Source organism: Podarcis erhardii (assembly GCF_964252035.2).
Source record: "Podarcis erhardii genome assembly, chromosome: 8".
Lineage (NCBI taxonomy): Eukaryota > Metazoa > Chordata > Lepidosauria > Squamata > Lacertidae > Podarcis > Podarcis erhardii.
The window spans coordinates 11,266,541-11,283,535 of record NC_138499.1 but is presented as its reverse complement, the minus strand read 5'-3'; the positions used below and the strand labels follow the sequence as shown (position 1 = coordinate 11,283,535).

At 44.3% G+C, this 16,995-nt stretch overlaps 2 protein-coding genes and 1 long non-coding RNA gene across 6 annotated transcripts in view; 1 reads left to right on the top strand and 2 right to left on the bottom strand.

The window, feature by feature from the left end:
• TMEM71 (transmembrane protein 71) overlaps positions 1 to 16,995 on the bottom strand; it is a 198,132-nt gene that overhangs the window by 13,965 nt on the left and 167,172 nt on the right. The gene's annotated exons all lie outside the window — the stretch shown is intronic.
• The window catches only part of KCNQ3 (potassium voltage-gated channel subfamily Q member 3), a 157,738-nt gene that overhangs the window by 69,470 nt on the left and 71,273 nt on the right, over positions 1 to 16,995 (bottom strand). The window lies entirely within an intron of this gene.
• Positions 1,694 to 8,626, top strand: LOC309349163. Of its 3 annotated transcripts, none has more exons than XR_014159784.1 (3): positions 1,694 to 2,154; positions 3,924 to 4,022; positions 8,561 to 8,626. It is a non-coding gene; the product is annotated as an uncharacterized lncRNA (long non-coding RNA). The 3 variants fall into 3 exon arrangements; XR_014159785.1 differs by lacking the exon at positions 8,561 to 8,626 and adding an exon at positions 7,885 to 8,095; XR_014159786.1 differs by lacking the exon at positions 8,561 to 8,626 and adding an exon at positions 7,870 to 8,095.

Below are 16,995 nucleotides of genomic sequence, written 5' to 3'. Positions count from 1 at the left end.
ACACCTGGTGTCAGGCTTCAGGGAATAGGATCCCTCCTTTGGTGGCAGTAAATAAGCAGATCAAAAGAAAGGAACATTCTTACCAGTTAAAGGTAAAGGTACCCCTGACCATTAGGCCCAGTTGCGGACGGCTCTGGGGTTGCAGCGCTCATCTTGCTCTATAGGCCGAGGGAGCTGGTGTTTGTCAGCAGATAGCTTCCGGGCCATGTGGCCAGCATGACTAAGCCGCTTATGGCGAACCAGAGCAGCACACAGAAATGCCGTTTACCTTCTACTTGCACTTTGACGTGCTTTCGAACTGCTAGGTTGGCAGGAGCTGGGACTGAACAACAGGAGCTCACCCCATTGCAGGGATTTGAACCACTGACCTTCTGATCAGCAAGCCCTAGGCTGCGTGGTTTAGACCACAGTGCCACCCGCGTCCCTTACCAGTTAGTTTCTTTAATAATCACAGCCACAGATAAAGGAATGCATATCTCTCTAGAAATGGCATTGCTCCCAGTACATGTTCATCCCCTGCGTCCCCAATTAATCTACGTCACTCCTACGTTGGGTAATCTGATCTTGTTGTTACTGCACTTTCTGTTCTATCACTCTCAAATTCCATCTAGTCCAGGGACGTCCAACTCCCATGAGGCTGCATCTACTCACAGTGTAAAAAAACTAGCAGTGATCTACCCATTGTCGGATGGATCAGAGTTTTTGGACTTTTTCTGGGAAGTCAAAGTTGTTCAGTAGTGTTGTTTTTTTAGGAAGCAAATGAATGAAGGAAATGGAATATATGAATGAATGAAACTGAATGAACATTGTGATATACACAGAACATAATCAAAAGTCGATTATATAAAACACAGTTTAGGGTCCTGAATCCACAATCAAATAGTGGACATTAATCTGATTGTCAACTTTTTGGCTAGGAACCAAAAGCTGCTGAGCTTTTTTGGGAAAGGCAAAGTTGTTCAGCTTTTCTTAGGAAGCCAGAGTGGTTGATTTTTTTTTTAATGAAAGAGTAGTTGTTGAGCTTTCTTTTTCTTTTTTCTTTTTTTTTTGGGGGGGGGAGGGGAAGAGATCCCTGAAAGACCAGAGATCTACCAGGAACACTCCTCAATCTACTACTAGATCGTGATCTACCTGTTGGATGTGCCTGATCTAGTCTTAGGCGAAGGGGGTCAGGAATGCTGTCCAAGGACACTGAATCTGCCAGCTGTCCCTCTCCTCTTCTAGCTGTTCTCACCCAGTATTTCCCAGCTTTTGCCCTCTAGACTATGCCCCTCTGCAAACCACTGTTCTAAATCAATACTGTCCTCCTGCCCTTGGGAAGGTTCAGAAAAAGGAGGGGGTGGCTCCCACAATTCCTCCTCAGTCCAGCCCCTGACACCTGGTTTAGCCAGCCAGTCAAAGCTGCTTCCCGGGTGCAGCCACTGCCACATGCTGACAGCGTCTAGGAGCTACAGGTGAGAGCCGAGTGTAGGGTTGGGACCAAAGGCTGCAATTAACATTAAGAACATAAGAAGAACCTGCTGGACCAGGCCATTTGATTCAACACCCTGTTGTTGTTGTGGCCAACCAAATACCCATGGGAAGCCTACAGGCAGGACCTGAAGCCAACGGCAATCTCATCTCCTGGGATTCCCAGCAACCGGTAATTTGGAAACATAATGCCTCAAAGAGTGGTGGCAGAACATTTTGTGACATTCGTACGGGGCCCCTGGTTGTCTCACGGACTATTGACCCATACACCACTAATCCACTGCTACCAACCAGGTCCTTCCTGGTAAATCACTTTAATCTCAGTCAGGTTCTCAAGTTAACAAAGAAGAGTGTAGTTTATTGCAGACACAAACAAACTTTAACCGCATTCCAAACCATAGCTGTCAACTTTTCCCTTTTCTTGCGAGGAATCCTATTCAGAATAAGGGAATTTCCCTTCCCTTAAAAAGGGGGGAAATGTTGACAGCTATGTTCCAAACGTTGTTACTCTTTACCTTCTTAGTCTTATTGTATCCTGTCTCTATCTCTTCTACCTCCCCTCACACTCAAACCCACTGCAGTAACTGTCTCTCTATTTGCAACTGCCTGCCAATTGCTTTTCCAACTGCCTTTCCCAACCAACTAACCACACTCAAACCTCGGGCTAAGCCCTTTTATAAACAGGTAAGCTCCGCCTCCCACTTTCCTATTGGTCTACATTTTAACCCTTTCTCTCTCCCCTGTACAGACATTTTCAAACGAACGGGCAAACACTACAATAGCCCTCATGGCAAGTAGGCACTGGTCGCCTTATCTTCCACAAATGTATCTAATCCGCTTTCAAAGCCATTGAAGTTGGTAGCCATCATCATTATTCTTGCATTGCAGGGGGTTGGACTAGATGACCCTCGGGGTCCCTTCCAACTCTGTGATTCTGTGATCTTTTGTGGGAAAGAATTGCACCACTTTACAAAATGCTGTGTGAAAAAGCACTTTCTTTTCTCTGCCCTCAATCTTCCAGCATTCAGCTCTGCTGGATGCTCCCTAGTTTTAGTGTTGTGTGTGTGTGTGTGAGAGAGAGAGGGGGGGGGGAGAAGAAAGAAGAAGAAGAAGAAGAAGAAGAAGAAGAAGAAGAGGAGGAGGAGTAGTAGTAGTAGTTTGGATTTGATATCCCGCCTCTCACTCCCTTTAAGGAGTCTCAACGCGGCTACCATTCTCCTTTCCCTTCCTCCCCCCACAACAAACACTCTGTGAGGTGAGTGGGGCTGAGAGACTTCAAAGAAGTATGACTAGCCCAAGGTCACCCAGCAGCTGCATGTGGAGGAGTGGAGACTCGAACCCGGTTCACCAGATTACGAGACTACCGCTCTTAACCACTACACAACACTGGAGAGAGAGAGAGAAAAGCAAATTTTTTATACACTTCTGCTTCCTCTTCCTCAGATTCTAAACATACTTACTAGAAAGCAGCCTCCCTCAACCTCCATGCGATTTGCTTCTGAGTAAAATATGCTCAGGATTGCATTCCTTTTTTTAAAAAAAAAAAATCTTTATTTAGACATTAAAAATGGCACATAATAAAACACATTGTTCTGTTATGAAAGAAAAAAATTACACAAAAAGAAAATAGAAAAGAAGAAAAGGAAAAGTAGAAAAGAGGAGAAAAATAGGAAAAATAGAAAGTTAAAAGAAAAATCTTATCAGTTTTTTAAGAAATATGGACCATCATTATAAACATATATTTCCAGTAAGAAGTCTGTTTATCTTCACCTTAAAGATTTCTCCTTGCTACTCTTACTTTCTTATCTATGCCTAATCTCTGGTTTTACTCCCTGATTTATTTAATGACTTCCTTCTACCTCTATGTGGTTCCTAATTTCTCATATCTTAAAACTTCGGCATCCAGAATGCAGAAATTTGGATTGCATTCCAAGTTACCAGCACGCGTGCAGAACTGAAACTCACTCTTCAAAGTTCAGCCGTCACGGCAAGGCTGAGTGTGCCTGTCCTTATCTGGAGTTGCCAGCTGGCAACTAGGACTAGGACTGGATCCGGGCCATCATTTTTCCTGTACAACCCAAGTGCTTGACATTGTGCCAAGTGTCTGATATCCAAAGGTCAGCAAGAAGCATCTGTTCCTACAGAGCCACCAATCTCTTCTTCGCCGCCCCAAAAGTGTAAGTTGCAGAAACCGCTAGAAATCTCTTCCCCAGACAGGAACATTCCTCCTCCTTCTCTTCTTCTTCTTCTTCTTTGCTTGTTCCTGAGCCAAGACATTCTGCCAGTGTGACGTCGTGTCTAGCACCTGGGACAGCCAGGGAGCGCTTGCCTGTGTTGCTGAATTCATTTGCCACCTGAACGGCAAAGTACCCTAGCGAGCACAAAGGAAGCTTGCCAAAAACCTCCCATCTGTCAGGGCACCGGTTAGAAATAAAATATTCTGCTTGTTCCAGCTTCACCTGAACCAGTAGGATTGCGTTGGCATCACTTATACATCTTTGGATTTTCCCCAGGGCAGTTTATATCTCATGCGACTTTGGGGATCACATTGTGTAAGTATAATGGAAAGTATCAGCTTTAATTTAGAGCAAAAACAAAACCCAGACAACAAGGGTGGAATCTAACCAAAGCAAGGGGTTGCCATATTTCAAAAAGTGAAAATCCGGACACAAAAGTTGCTGGGCTTTTTTGTGTGTGCAAAATCTCAAAGAAAATATTAGTTTTTGAACTATTTTTAATGAAATTCATCAAAATCTACATTGTCCCGGACATTCCAGCAATTTCCCCCTGGGAAATTCCCCTATTTGGCTTAAGAGGGCCAAATACTGGCTATGTCCGGGAAGTTCCGGACGTATAGCAACCCTAATTAAGTCTCTTGTTCCATCACTGCAAGTATTTCCCCTTCTGCAATGAAACATTCTCCCACTCTCATACCCTGGATGCAGATCCTTGCTCTGATGGGACATGGTAGTTGAATTCCACCTTCAGCTTCCAAACCCTTATCGGAAGTGCTTCTTTTTTTCTTTCTAGAAAAACAGGGGCCGGTACTCACCATGAAGTTGTTACAGTAAGTGTCACACTTTTAAACAACAACAAAAAGAGGTGCCAGTACTGCATACCCTTGAGTAAAAGGTAAAGGTAAAGGGACCCCTGACAATTAAGTCCAATTGTGAATGACTGGGGTTGCGGCGCTCATCTCGCTTCACATGCCGAAGGAGCTGGCGTTTGTCCACTTCCACAGACAGTTTTTCCGGGTCATGAGGCCAGCATGACTAAGGCGAAACCAGAGCAGCGCACGGAAATGCCATTTACCTTCCCACCAGAGCGGTACCTATTTATCTACTTGCACTGTGTGCTTTCGAACTGCTAGGTTGGCAGGAGCTGGGACCAAACAATGGGAGCTCACCCTGTCGAAGGAATTCGAACTGCCGACCTTTCGATCGGCAAGTTCAAGCGGCACAGTGGTTTAACCCACAGCGCCACCCATGTAAAAAAAAGCACTGCTTGTTGGGCAATGCCTAGTTAAACAGTAATGCAGAAATGAAGGTTACAGCAACAGGACTCTTTCATTTCTCTGTGCAACATCTTACACCTAGACCAAAGGAGGAACAAAGCTGTATTGCTATGGGCACTTACTCGGAAGTAAACAAAATTGAACACTGTTGGGTAGATTATAAATTAACACAGTTCGGATTGTGCTGCAGATTGTGCAAAACAAGCAAACTAGCATAAACTTGCTTGCTTTGCATGACCTGGGCTGAGTCCACTTGCCAGTTCCTGGCTCAAATGTGTTGTTTCAAAACCGGGTTTTTGGCTATGTGCTCTTTGCAGTATATGGTACAATGAGTTATGCAGCTGCTTGTTTAACAAACAAGAGTTTCCTTTAAACCACACCGTGTCCTTCTGTACCCACAGAGCATGGGGGTCAGTCCTTACTGAGATTTGGGGAAGGGTCTTCTCCTTAGGAGTTTTCTTCCTCTTTTTTTTTTTAAAAAAAAATACTCCTGCAAAACCTGAGTTACCTGCACATATGAATGGTGCTCTTTTGACCACATGAAGAGCCATGATGCAATTCATGGACGCAATTCTATGCACAAGAAGTTGGTAAAAAGCATGCCTCTGTAAATTAAGCTGGCATAAAGCTACACCAGATCCAAACCCATTCAGTAGTGGGTTGGCTGCTCTGCCTAAGCCCATGGCTGGATTGTTCAGCCAGCTGAGCCCCAGCTGTACAAATTACCCTGGCATATATTCGACTAAGCCAGGGTTGGAGAGCCAACAGCATCCTAAACTGCCAACAACTGTTGCCATAGGATTGCCCATTTAGGCAGCTGTTCGCACGTATGATAAATATGGCTAGTTCCTTTTACTGTTTGCCTCCAAAACGATGCACTGGGCTTCTACAGACGAGTTTGTTTGCCCAGATCAAACTTGAAGATCAAGAAGAACAGAAACTGGGCTTCTGATTGTACATTTGCACACATATACCTTTGCTGATCCTTCAAAAAAAAAAAGAGTTTCCTTTCGAGCCAGCCAAAGCTTCATAATGCTCCATCAGGTCACTGCGTGAGCCAGACTGGGCAGAATCCTCCAAGAACATCTGCTCCCCAAGAGAGAGAGAGATGATTCACTGCTCTATAATGACTTGGCGTTTTATGCCTCTCAGATTTATGTGGTCAATAGATCTAAAAAGTGTTAGCGATGTTCCCATAAAATCCTTGACTTATTTCTTACAAGGCTCCCCGCCGCTACCCCAACGCCGTTCCGCAGGTCAGCATATTGCTTTGATGCCCTGGTTTTGGCAACGCAGGAAAGACGAGCCCTAAAAACTGATTTGCAGGTGGCAAACTGGGGGCTTCTCTCTTTTACAGAATGGGTGGGTGTTTCTCAAAGTTAGACAAAGGCAGGCACTTATCAATTGGCAAACACAACTTTTAAAATTGAAAAATGAATCTTCTCCCCTCTCATTTTTTGTGCCCACCGTGGCCGTACGAGAGCACAGAATATGGGACATTGTGCTCAACTTTGCTTCCTCCCTGACAATCTAAGCCTTCTTTTTTTAAAAGGAGAGAGAGCAGGTTTCTAGTCCTTATGGATACAAAGCTAGGATTAAAGTTTCCAAAGTAAGAATCAGTAGAGCTCAGTCTGCAAAATTCAGAATTTGGTTGTTCTTGGCAGAGAATTTCAATTTTGAATGGGTGGTGAGGTACATACTGTACCATATTTTTAGTTTAGTTTAGCACTCTGTACTGCATGAAATCTAGAACATGCTGTTCAATTACACTCTCCACTAAAATAAAGATGGATTATCCCAAGAACTCAGAAAAGGCAGTGGCTGAGTGAGACAGACAGGACTCTCCCCCCCCGCCCCAGACTGTCACTATTTTGCAGGAGAGATCCAAACATGTACTGGGAATTTTGGTGGATGACAGTTTTCTGCCTCCCTAGAGCAACAAATCCACTTTTTAAAATAAAAAATGAACTTTTTGCAGTTAGGAAAGTGATGGGGAAATGCACAGAAAAGTGTGTGTTTAATGAATAATAGAATTATAGGGTTGGAAGGGACCCTGAGGGTCATCTAGTCCAACCCCCTGCAATGCAGGAATCTCAAGTAAAGCATCCCTGCTAGCAGCCCATTGAGCCTCTGCTGAAAAACCTCCAAAAAAAGGAGAGTCTACAATCTTCTGGAGGAGTCCACTGTCGAACACCTCATACTGTCAGAAATTTTTTCCTGGAGTTTAGCTGGAATTTCCATTGGTTCAAGTCCTACTGTCCCAACCTGAAGAGCAGGAAAACACAAGCTTGATCCATCTTCCATGTGACAGCCCTTGAGATATTTGAAGAAGGCTGTGGCATTTGCCCTCCTAGGTGTGTGACATCATACTGGGTTCATAGGGAAAGGGTTAACTGATTGTAAAATGACTAACCAATGGGAACCCAACGGGCAGAGTTAACTGTGTATAAGGTTTAAGTACAGAGAGGTTTTGGGAGGAGTTAGGAGTTAGGTGGTTGAGAAGACAGTCTGGAGTTAGAAGAGACAGAGAGGATAAGTCTGTGGGTTGGGCTAGTCTGATGTGAGAGAATTTGTTAAGAGGAGTCAGTCAAACAGTTGAGATAATCAGTCAGAAGGTATTAGGAAGGTATAGGCCGGTAAAGAAACTAAAGTTAAGATACTGACAGGAATATTATCTGAGAAACCATAAACTTGTTAATGCTTATAAAATAAACTTGTTTATTTGGTTTACTTTTAACAACTGTCTGGACTCAGTGTTTTACCCGAGAGTAACGGGTTGGTGGCAGCGGGGAAGTGAGCACAGTGGTGGCACAGGGATCAATAGACCGTTAAACGTCCGGGGACCCTGTGTGATCGCCACAGAGGCTTTCATAGCTCCCTCTCAGTTTCTTCTCTTCCAGGCTAAACATACTCAGCTCCCTCAATCATTCCTCATAAGGCTTGGTTTCCAGACCCTTGATCACCTTGGTCCTGAATCATTGATGGGAAGACATGTACACACCCCTCAAGCAAATCAGGATGAATGCTCATTGTCATATATAACAAATCAGAATAGATGCTTATTAAAGACCAGACCTCTGTGTGAGCAAGCAAATCAGGACAAATGCTCAACAAAAGGTCATCTGGAGGGAGCGATGTCGAAAGGAAGTGATTTCCATTCTGACCTCCATTAATCACAACCAGCATTGTTTCTTGGTTTCCACCTTATACTAAGTCCACTAATTGAAATAAGTTACATAATTTACATAACTTGCGTTCATTTCAATGTAAAACAAATGTCAAAACAGGGCAAAACAGCCTGTCATTAATTACATATCGTTTGCAGAACAGCAATGAAGCAAATGAATACTCATCGTGTTGATTTGACCAGTTTCCATTTCTGACCACACAAACTGCAGCAATTTCTGGAAATGTTTATAGTGGCCTTAGGCAAATTACTAATCTCTTGTCCTCGGATTTCCATCACATACCCTCTGAAATATGGGCACGATAAATACCAGCATACCTTTCAGGGCTGGTGTGCATATGAATGCATTTTAACGTTTGGAGTCCTATTAATGTTTGTTATTCTTACAGGGAGGAGAGTTTTCCTGGATTACATCCATTAGCTTCTGATGGGGTACCCTAGATGCTAAAAATTGGATTAAAACTGTGATTCTTTGTGAATTTACACACAAGTAAACATGTATTGGCTCACACCTTTGCTGTGCAATTTACTGGAACCAAAAAAATGCAAAAGGTAGGTCACAAACAATAAACTGAAAAAAGGATCCCCACACACCCTATTAACACATCCTTGTAATAATCAACTTTGCCTGATAAAAATCTGTGAGGAAAGATTTTCAGCCTCCACCGGACAGAAATTGACTTTGAATGCCTTTCGGAAAAATCGTTTACCAGGTTAGCATGTAGGTTAACAGTCACACGAGAGGTTCCGTTTTCACAAGCGCAGCAAAAAGCATAATTACGGACAGATCTGACCTATTTCAGTCAATAATCCATTAATGTACAAGCGAAACCGCAATGAATGTATGGCTCTTTATCAGATTTTGTGTTCCCCCCTCTCCCCGTTCAGTGCTATGGGATTATTAAATTTCCTGAGAAGTCAAACAAAACCCGCTGAAGAAAGTAGTTACCACCAGCCAGGACATCTGGAAGGTCATGAGCTTCTCAGAGAAATAGCAACTTAGGTGCCAGGAAAGAACTTGGTTAAGATCCACAGGGGGAGAAAAGAAGGCCAGCTGCTCTGGTGATGCCTTGGAACCCAGGCCATTTCCCAGCAAAACATTTCATTTCCTTCTGCAACAGCTGAACTCAGAGATAGGCTGCATTCAAGCCATGTAAGGGCCAGAGGTTTTTAGACATGCACGGTCAAGAAGACATATGCATGCACACCTTTCCACAATCCATCCAAGCAAGGAAGAGACATTATCACAGTTTAAAGAGGCCTGAAAGCCATTTGAGGAGGGCATGGAGCAAGGCTGCGCTGTAAGAATTCTAAGGTGTCCTAAATAAAATGCACGTTCACAGGTACACAAGGTGAACACCCATAGGTAAAGGTAAAGGGACCCCTGACCATTAGGTCCAGTCGTGGCCGATTCTTTCTTTTTTAAAAATAATTTTTTATTAACCAGCCAATCAAATCAAATTAAATCACATCACATAAATTCCGAATTACAAAGCCAAATTTTAATTTTTTGTTGGGGGGACCCATATTTCAAGATCCGAAGGGGGATTCTGATCATCTTCCTACTACTGCGTTAATGTCCAAATCAATCCAAATCAGTCCAAACAGGGTTCATAATTCTATCCAGTCTTATCTTGCTGTTTCCACATCACATCTTGTTCATATATTTTCTCTTTTTTCTTTATGATCTCTTCTGATAGTCTCCTTAAGCCGATAAACACCAATAATAATCCTGTGTGAATTTTTCCATTCTTCCAATCCTCAAATCGAGATGGTTTCCATATATCATCGCCTTCATAGATAACAGCACTCCTTCCATCATTAATTACAGAACTGTCATTCTTAAGTCCCACTGAGGAGTTTCACCCACAATATAAAAACAGCTCTATTTCTCTATTTCTCCTCTCAGACTTAAGTCCTCCGACAGAACTTCCCAATATGGCGATGGCATTTTTAACTGCGTCATTCCAAAGCTCTTATACATTCCACGCTCTTCTTAAAACATGCTTTGGTTTGAAAGTTTATCTCCACACAGCCTTAAATCCACAGCTTAAGTCATTAAAACGACATTTCTGACTCATGAGGGGAGGGGATTTTTGTTTAATCACATAAGGAAAGAAAGGAAAGGTTTTTTTCCCTCCCCCATCAGTCATTTGCCATACCGTGTCTTGGCGTATCTTCTCATGATTTAATCTTGTCTTGTTTTATCAGAGATCTCTTCTGTTAGCAGTCTTTTACTCCCCCCTCCTTCCTTGAAATATGTGCATTCCTTCATCCAAATTGTTTCTTTTGAAGTTCTTGCAGCTAGTGGCGCGGATCAGGGACAGCGTCCAGGAGCACCGGAATCCCACAGGAGGGCTTTGTGCCTAGTGCCCCCATCCCCACAAATTCGGGGGTGGTAGGCAAAGCAGTCCCCCCCCACCATCCGGGGGGGGGGGTAGGGAGGCTAATTACTCCCATCATAGCCTCCAAATTACCTCGTGTGGGTCGGAGAGATGTTATTGTCAGCCATCTTCCGATGTGCCCCCTAGTGGCCCCCCCGTCGTGGCCGATTCTGGGGTTGCAGCGCTCATCTCGCTTTATTGGCCAAGGGAGCTGGTGTACAGCTTCCAGGTCATGTGGCTAGCATGACTAAGCCGCTTCTGGCGAACCAGAGCAGCGCACAGAAATGCTGTTTACCTTCCCGCCAGAGCGGTACCTATTTATCTACTTGCACTTTGACGTGCTTTCAAACTGCTAGGTTGGTAGGAGCAGGGACTGAGCAACGGGAGCTCACCCCGTCGCGGGGATTCAAACCGCTGACCTTCTGATCGGCAAGCCCTAGGTTCTGTGGTTTAACCCACAGTGCCACCTGTGTCCCCTAAGTGCATAAACCATGTGTCTAAAATAGTACAGAGAGCAGTACAGCAGCCAGGTTTGGCCCCTACTCAACCTTGAGACACCCTCAAGTCATGTAGCAGGAAATTCCTGTTAGTGTTGGCATGCACCCAAGGAAACGGGGGCAATTGGCAGGCCCCAGCCCACCGGCCAGTGTGCCGGATGAACTCTGGTCCTTGGTGCAGCATTAAACTGTGACCCAGGCTTTAGAAGACTGAGCATGCTATCCAGCATAGAAAACACTGCGCAGACAGAAGTGGCACGAGAGGCTGTGTGAGCATATTTACAAGCAGGTTTTATTAAGCGTAGATCAGGACAAAAGGAAACATTTCTGATCTCCTTCGTGTCCAAAGCAAAAGAGAAAGCTATACACAAACGGAAGTTCCCAGCTACTGTGCTGGAATGTAAACAGACATGTGACATGCAACAATTCCACACATCTGTTCCTTAAGGTGGAACGGAATTCTAAACAGATAGGTCCCTCACACCCTGCAAACCAGATTACAGGTATCTGTTGAATGCCCATGGTGAACTATGAAAAGAGCAGGTATCTGTGTATGAATGAAACAATGGATTCTAGAGACAAGGTATTCACCAATTCAGAAGGATGCTTCTGACAAGCCAGGAAGGACAATTAGCAAGTATTATCAGGCATCTTGACTGACAAGCTTGTAAATATGTTGGAGAAACATGAACTCTGATTTACATGTACAACGCGTGCTGTGGTGCGTCTGTGACATTTTTGGGGAGGTCTTTCTGTGATGAGGCAGAGTTTAAAAATTCTAACATGCTTTTGTTCTGGGCTCCTGTTCACCTCTTTGCATGGGGAGGTGGACTCTGTTGCAACAGACCAATAATGATCAACAGCTTGCCTTGCTTCCTTGATAGCCTCCTTTTGCATCTCTGACTGATAGCGCACCTCAAGGGATGGGGAGTTGGGCTGTAAAAGCCAACCTCAATTTCCCTACAGCAGCTGGTAAGGGGTGATGTCAGGGGTTCAGGGAGAGAGACGCAGAGTGAGGGGGAAGGATTCCAGACTGACGAGGAAGAGGATGACAATGACCCAAGATTGTCCATGAGTCCGTCCAGTGAATCGGAGGACTCCCAAAAGGGAGCCCCTCTGGTCAAGCCAAGGGGAGCTAGAGGGGGAAGCAGTCAGGAGCAGGGAAAGGAAGGGGGAACCCCCAGTGGGAGTTGGAGAGCGAGACCGGCTGCTCCGCTGGAACGGAGTGAGGGGGGAGGAGTGACCAGTGTGTCAGAAGGAGCAGAACAGGAAGCAGAGAGGGGAAGGAGATCAGGGCAAAACGTGCTGCCGGAAGGGGAGGAAAGTAGTATTGAGGGCAATGTAACTGTCGAAAGGAAGGTCAAGAGCAACGTAAGCGCGCCAAGTTCAAAATGGGAGGCGCGCGGAAATGAAGAGAGTCCTGGGGAGGAGCCTGGTCCCAAAGCCCGAAGGAGGGGGGAGGAGGCGGCAGAGGATTCAGCCTCGGGAGAGTCCCGAAGGGAGAGAACACAGGGGGGCAGAAAGACCCTGCGGAAAAGGAAAGAGAGAAAGAGGTGGACCAGTACAAGCCTCTTAAACTGGTGTCGAGGGGGGAGCGAGTCAGAGGGGACTTCAGCGGTCTAAGGGTAACAGACGTAGGGTCACGGACCTCGGATCTAAAGCTACTGATGTTCTTGAATAAAAGCTTTTGTACATAAGCTGGAGTGGACTTTGGTCTCTTGTGAGCTGGGACCACGGGTGACTCTGACAGGTATGGTCTGGGAAGAGGTCCAAGGGCCAGACAGAGATGCCTAAGGGCCTGCATTCAGTTCCTGGACTTTTGAAGTTCCACATCTCTGGTTTAACACTTAACACCAGGGCTTTTTTCCAGGCGGAACTCACAAGTGGGTTCTGGCATCTCTCAGGTGGGTACTACTGCCATTCTAAGAGAAAGAGGGAAGTGTTCATGGTGAGTTCCAGAACCTCTTTTCCTAGAAAAAAATAGCACTGATTAACACCTAGTCTCTTCCTGGCTCTTCCTGGCCTTTGGCCATTCCCTCAGTGCAAGAAGTGAAGCTACAGGGAACCAGGCAGAGGGCCTTCTCGGTAGTGACGCCCTCCCTGTGAAATGCCCTCCCAACAGATGTCAAGGAAATAAACAACTATCTGACTTTTAGAGGACATCTGAAGGCAGCCCTGTTTAGGGAAGCTTTTAATGTTTGATGTTTTAGCATGTTTTTAATATTCTGTTGGGAGCCACCCAGAGTGGCTGGGGAAACCCAGCCAGATGGGTGGGGTATAAGTAATAAACAACTTCTTCTTCTTCTTCTTCTTCTTCTTCTTCTTCTTATTATTATTATTATTATTATTATTATTATTATTATTTCTCTGGCCTTCCTGTAAAGAGTAGAAGCTTTCACTCCCCTTTTTCAATTAACCATGGTTTGTCATGCTTTTAAAATCCATCAAACTGTGGTTAGCTTTAACTATGACTTATGAAACAAACCATAGTCAAGACTACCAGAGTTTAAGGGATAGACGCAATGCTAAACTGAAATTGGAAGTGAAGCTTTCAAACTCTGCACAACCACACTGGAGGCAGGGAGGAGAGGAGGAAGCTTGTGAGTCTGGGTAGAGGTTATCAGCTTATCATGGCACCCAAATGAAACCCGTAACGTGCTCTGAAAAAGCCAACATTCCCCACTCGTTTCTTTGTCCCTTTCCCCTTTCCAGACAAAAGGTTCTCATGCGTTTCTGAAGATCCATGGGGAGAAAACTCCACAAATGTTGTCAGCAGAAATGATGGTGAAATAAGCATTCACAACACACCGTATGCCAAGAATGCTTTTTTCCCCCACATTGTCTTCAATTTTGAGAAAATACACATCATATTGTCCACCTCCAGGCTTTGAATCGCAGCCAAGCACAACAAAGGTCCTTTCCAATATACCGTAAGTTCGAAATGCAAGCCTACATCTGGTATTTTGCAGCAAAGAAACAGAACACTTTAGAGTGGAAGGATGCATTCTGCAAAAGTGAAGGGCGATGCTTACCATCAAACAATGCTTAGTTTATTGCATGGATCTATCTTGCATTATAAGGGTTAAACCACAGAGCCTAGGGCTTCGTGATCAGAAGGTCGCGGTTTGAATCCCTGCGATGGGGTGAGCTCCTGTTGCTTGGTCCCTGCTCCTGCCAACCTAGCAGTTCAAAAGCACATCAAGGTGCAAGTAGATAAATAGGTACCACTCTGGTGGGAAGGTAAACAGCATTTCTGTGAGCTGCTCTGGTCAGCCAGAAGCGGCTTAGTCATGCTGGCCACATGACCTGGAAGCTGTATTCCGGCTCCCCCAGACAGTAAAGCGAGATGAGTGCCGCAACCCCAGAGTCGTCCACAACTGGACCTAATGGTCAGGGGTACCTTTACCTTTATCTTGCATTATAATGTAGCGGGGGGCAGGGGGATAGGAAAAAAGAAATGCCTGAAGTTTCACCATTTATCTCTCATTCTTTAAATGTTGACTACTAACGTGGCAAAGGATACATCCTCTTTTTAAAAATGAGAGTCGTCATAGCGATCCTAGTTAAAAGTAGAAGTCGGAAAATGTGCCCTCCTTTTTGCTCTTCGAAATATGGCAACCCTACCCATACCTTGCTACTGCAGGCTGAATAAATACTCTCTTTTCCCACCCTGGTGTGATTATTGACTTGTCATCCCAGCATTGGACTTCTGCCCTCTCAGCGTGGCAGTGCCTGCCTTTTGGACCTTCCTTCCATTATATATCAGACAAGCACATATTTTAAAGACCTTTCTCTTCCAACAAGGCTTTTAAGTGGAGACATTTGTCTCAGTCAGCAATCGTCCCGGTATTGGATTTGAACAGAATTGTGGTGTTGGGTTTTTGTTGTTGTTGAATCGCTTCAGGATGTTTCATGGAAAGCGATTCATAAATGAAATGAAATGCGTAGAATCATTTGCTTGGGTTTGCAAAACTTGGATTGATTAATAAAAAATAATGATAGTTATAATAACAGTAACAACAGGAATCAAATAACGAGACTTCATTCAATAAAGACACAGTGCATGATCATCCAATCGCAGAGCAAGCCGCAGTGTTGAAATCTTCAGATAATTACTTTAAAGTGTTAGTCTAATCTGCTTAATAGAGACTAGTCAAATAACTACTCTCCAGGCATGCAGATGACAAGGGAGAGAAAGCAAGCAAGGCTATCTTTCTTGTGCTGCTATTTCCACCGCTGCACAGACTGGCATTACAAGAATAGGAGACTTTGCCTGAAAAAGCAGATATGTACAGTGGTACCTCGGGTTACACATGCTTCAGGTTACAGACTCTGCTAACCCAGAAATAGTACCTCGGGTTAAGAACTTTGCTTCAGGATGAGAACAGAAATTGTGCTCTGGCAGTGCAGCAGCAGTAGGAGGCCCTATTAGCTAAAGTGGTGCTTCAGGTTAAGAACAGTTTCAGATTAATAACGGACCTCCAGAACGAATTAAGTTCTTAACCCAAGGTACCACTGTAGGGTTTTTTTGCCAAAGACAGCCAGACCAAAGTGGCAAATACAAGCATGTTTATCTGCAATCACATATCATGTGTCCTTATCCAGAAGCAGTATAGATATGGATCCCTGCTGAACATCACACAGGCCCCATTTAAAAAGAGCGATGTAAATCCGAATTACCTTTGAGCATTACTCACGCAATCAAGTTCTGACGGGCTTCCCCCTCCGCTCTTGCGCACTCAATTTTTTTTCGGGGATCCATTTATAACGCTGGCAAATGTGCTGCCTACTCAGGACACTTCCCCAAACAATGGTTTTATTTAGTTAGGAATGATGGGAACAGCTATGATTTTACACATCCGAACAATAACCAAGAGTTGGGAGGAAATCAAGGAAAGACAGCTCTGACTTTTCAGCAGAACAGAGTCAATTTGCATCTGCCTTTGCATCTGGCAGCAATGTATAAAGTCTCCCCAGTTCAACCAGCCAACGAATTACCATCATGACCTGCGTCATAATAATAATAATAATAATAATAATAATAATAATAATAATAATGTAATAATAATAATAATGTTATTATTTATACCCCACCCATCTGGTGGCTCACAGTGTATGTCAGAACATACTAAAACATCAAGCATTTACAAGTTCACCACATGTGCTAAAAGATACCTTCCTTTTCTTTACATTTCCAGCACTCATTAGTTCTTGTCTTATACATTTTGGCCTACTGAGTGGTCCACTGAGCTTGGTCCTGTCTCCACTGACTAACAACAGCAGCCATCTGGGGTTTTGACCGTGGCCGCGGCTTGGTGGAACACTCTCCCACAAAAGAACAGGGTCCTGCGGGATTTGACACCCTTCCACAGGGCCTGCAGTTCAGTCTGATTCTTCTCTTTCTGTATAAGAACAAGCATTAAAGAGGCCTCCTAGCCCGCTCACAGGTCCTTTATAAGACCAGTGGTAACAGTTGGCCCTGGAGAACATTAACCAGTCTCAAATTTACCTGTGGACTGCCATCTGTCCATATTTTTATTTGCTGTGAAATAATTTTAAGATGTATTTTAATTAATTGATTGCCTGTTTTTATGTTTTTATGTTCTTTGTATACAGTGGTACCTGTATACAGTCACCCTCCTAAATCTGCACTTCTCTGAATTTTGCAAAGTAGTTCTCCAGACAAGGACAGTGGTACCTTGGGTTAAGAACTTAATTCGTTCTGGAGGTCCGTTCTTGACCTGAAACTGTTCTTAACCTGAGGTACCACTTTAGCTAATGGGGCCTCCCGCTGCCGCCGCTGTGCAATTTCTGTTCTCATCCTGAAGCAAAGTTCTTAACCTGAGGTACTGTTTCTGGGTTAACGGAGTCTGTAACCTGAAGCGTCTGTAACCCGAGGTACCGCTGTACTGTGTTAGTTTTATGATGTTAGCCGCCCTGAGC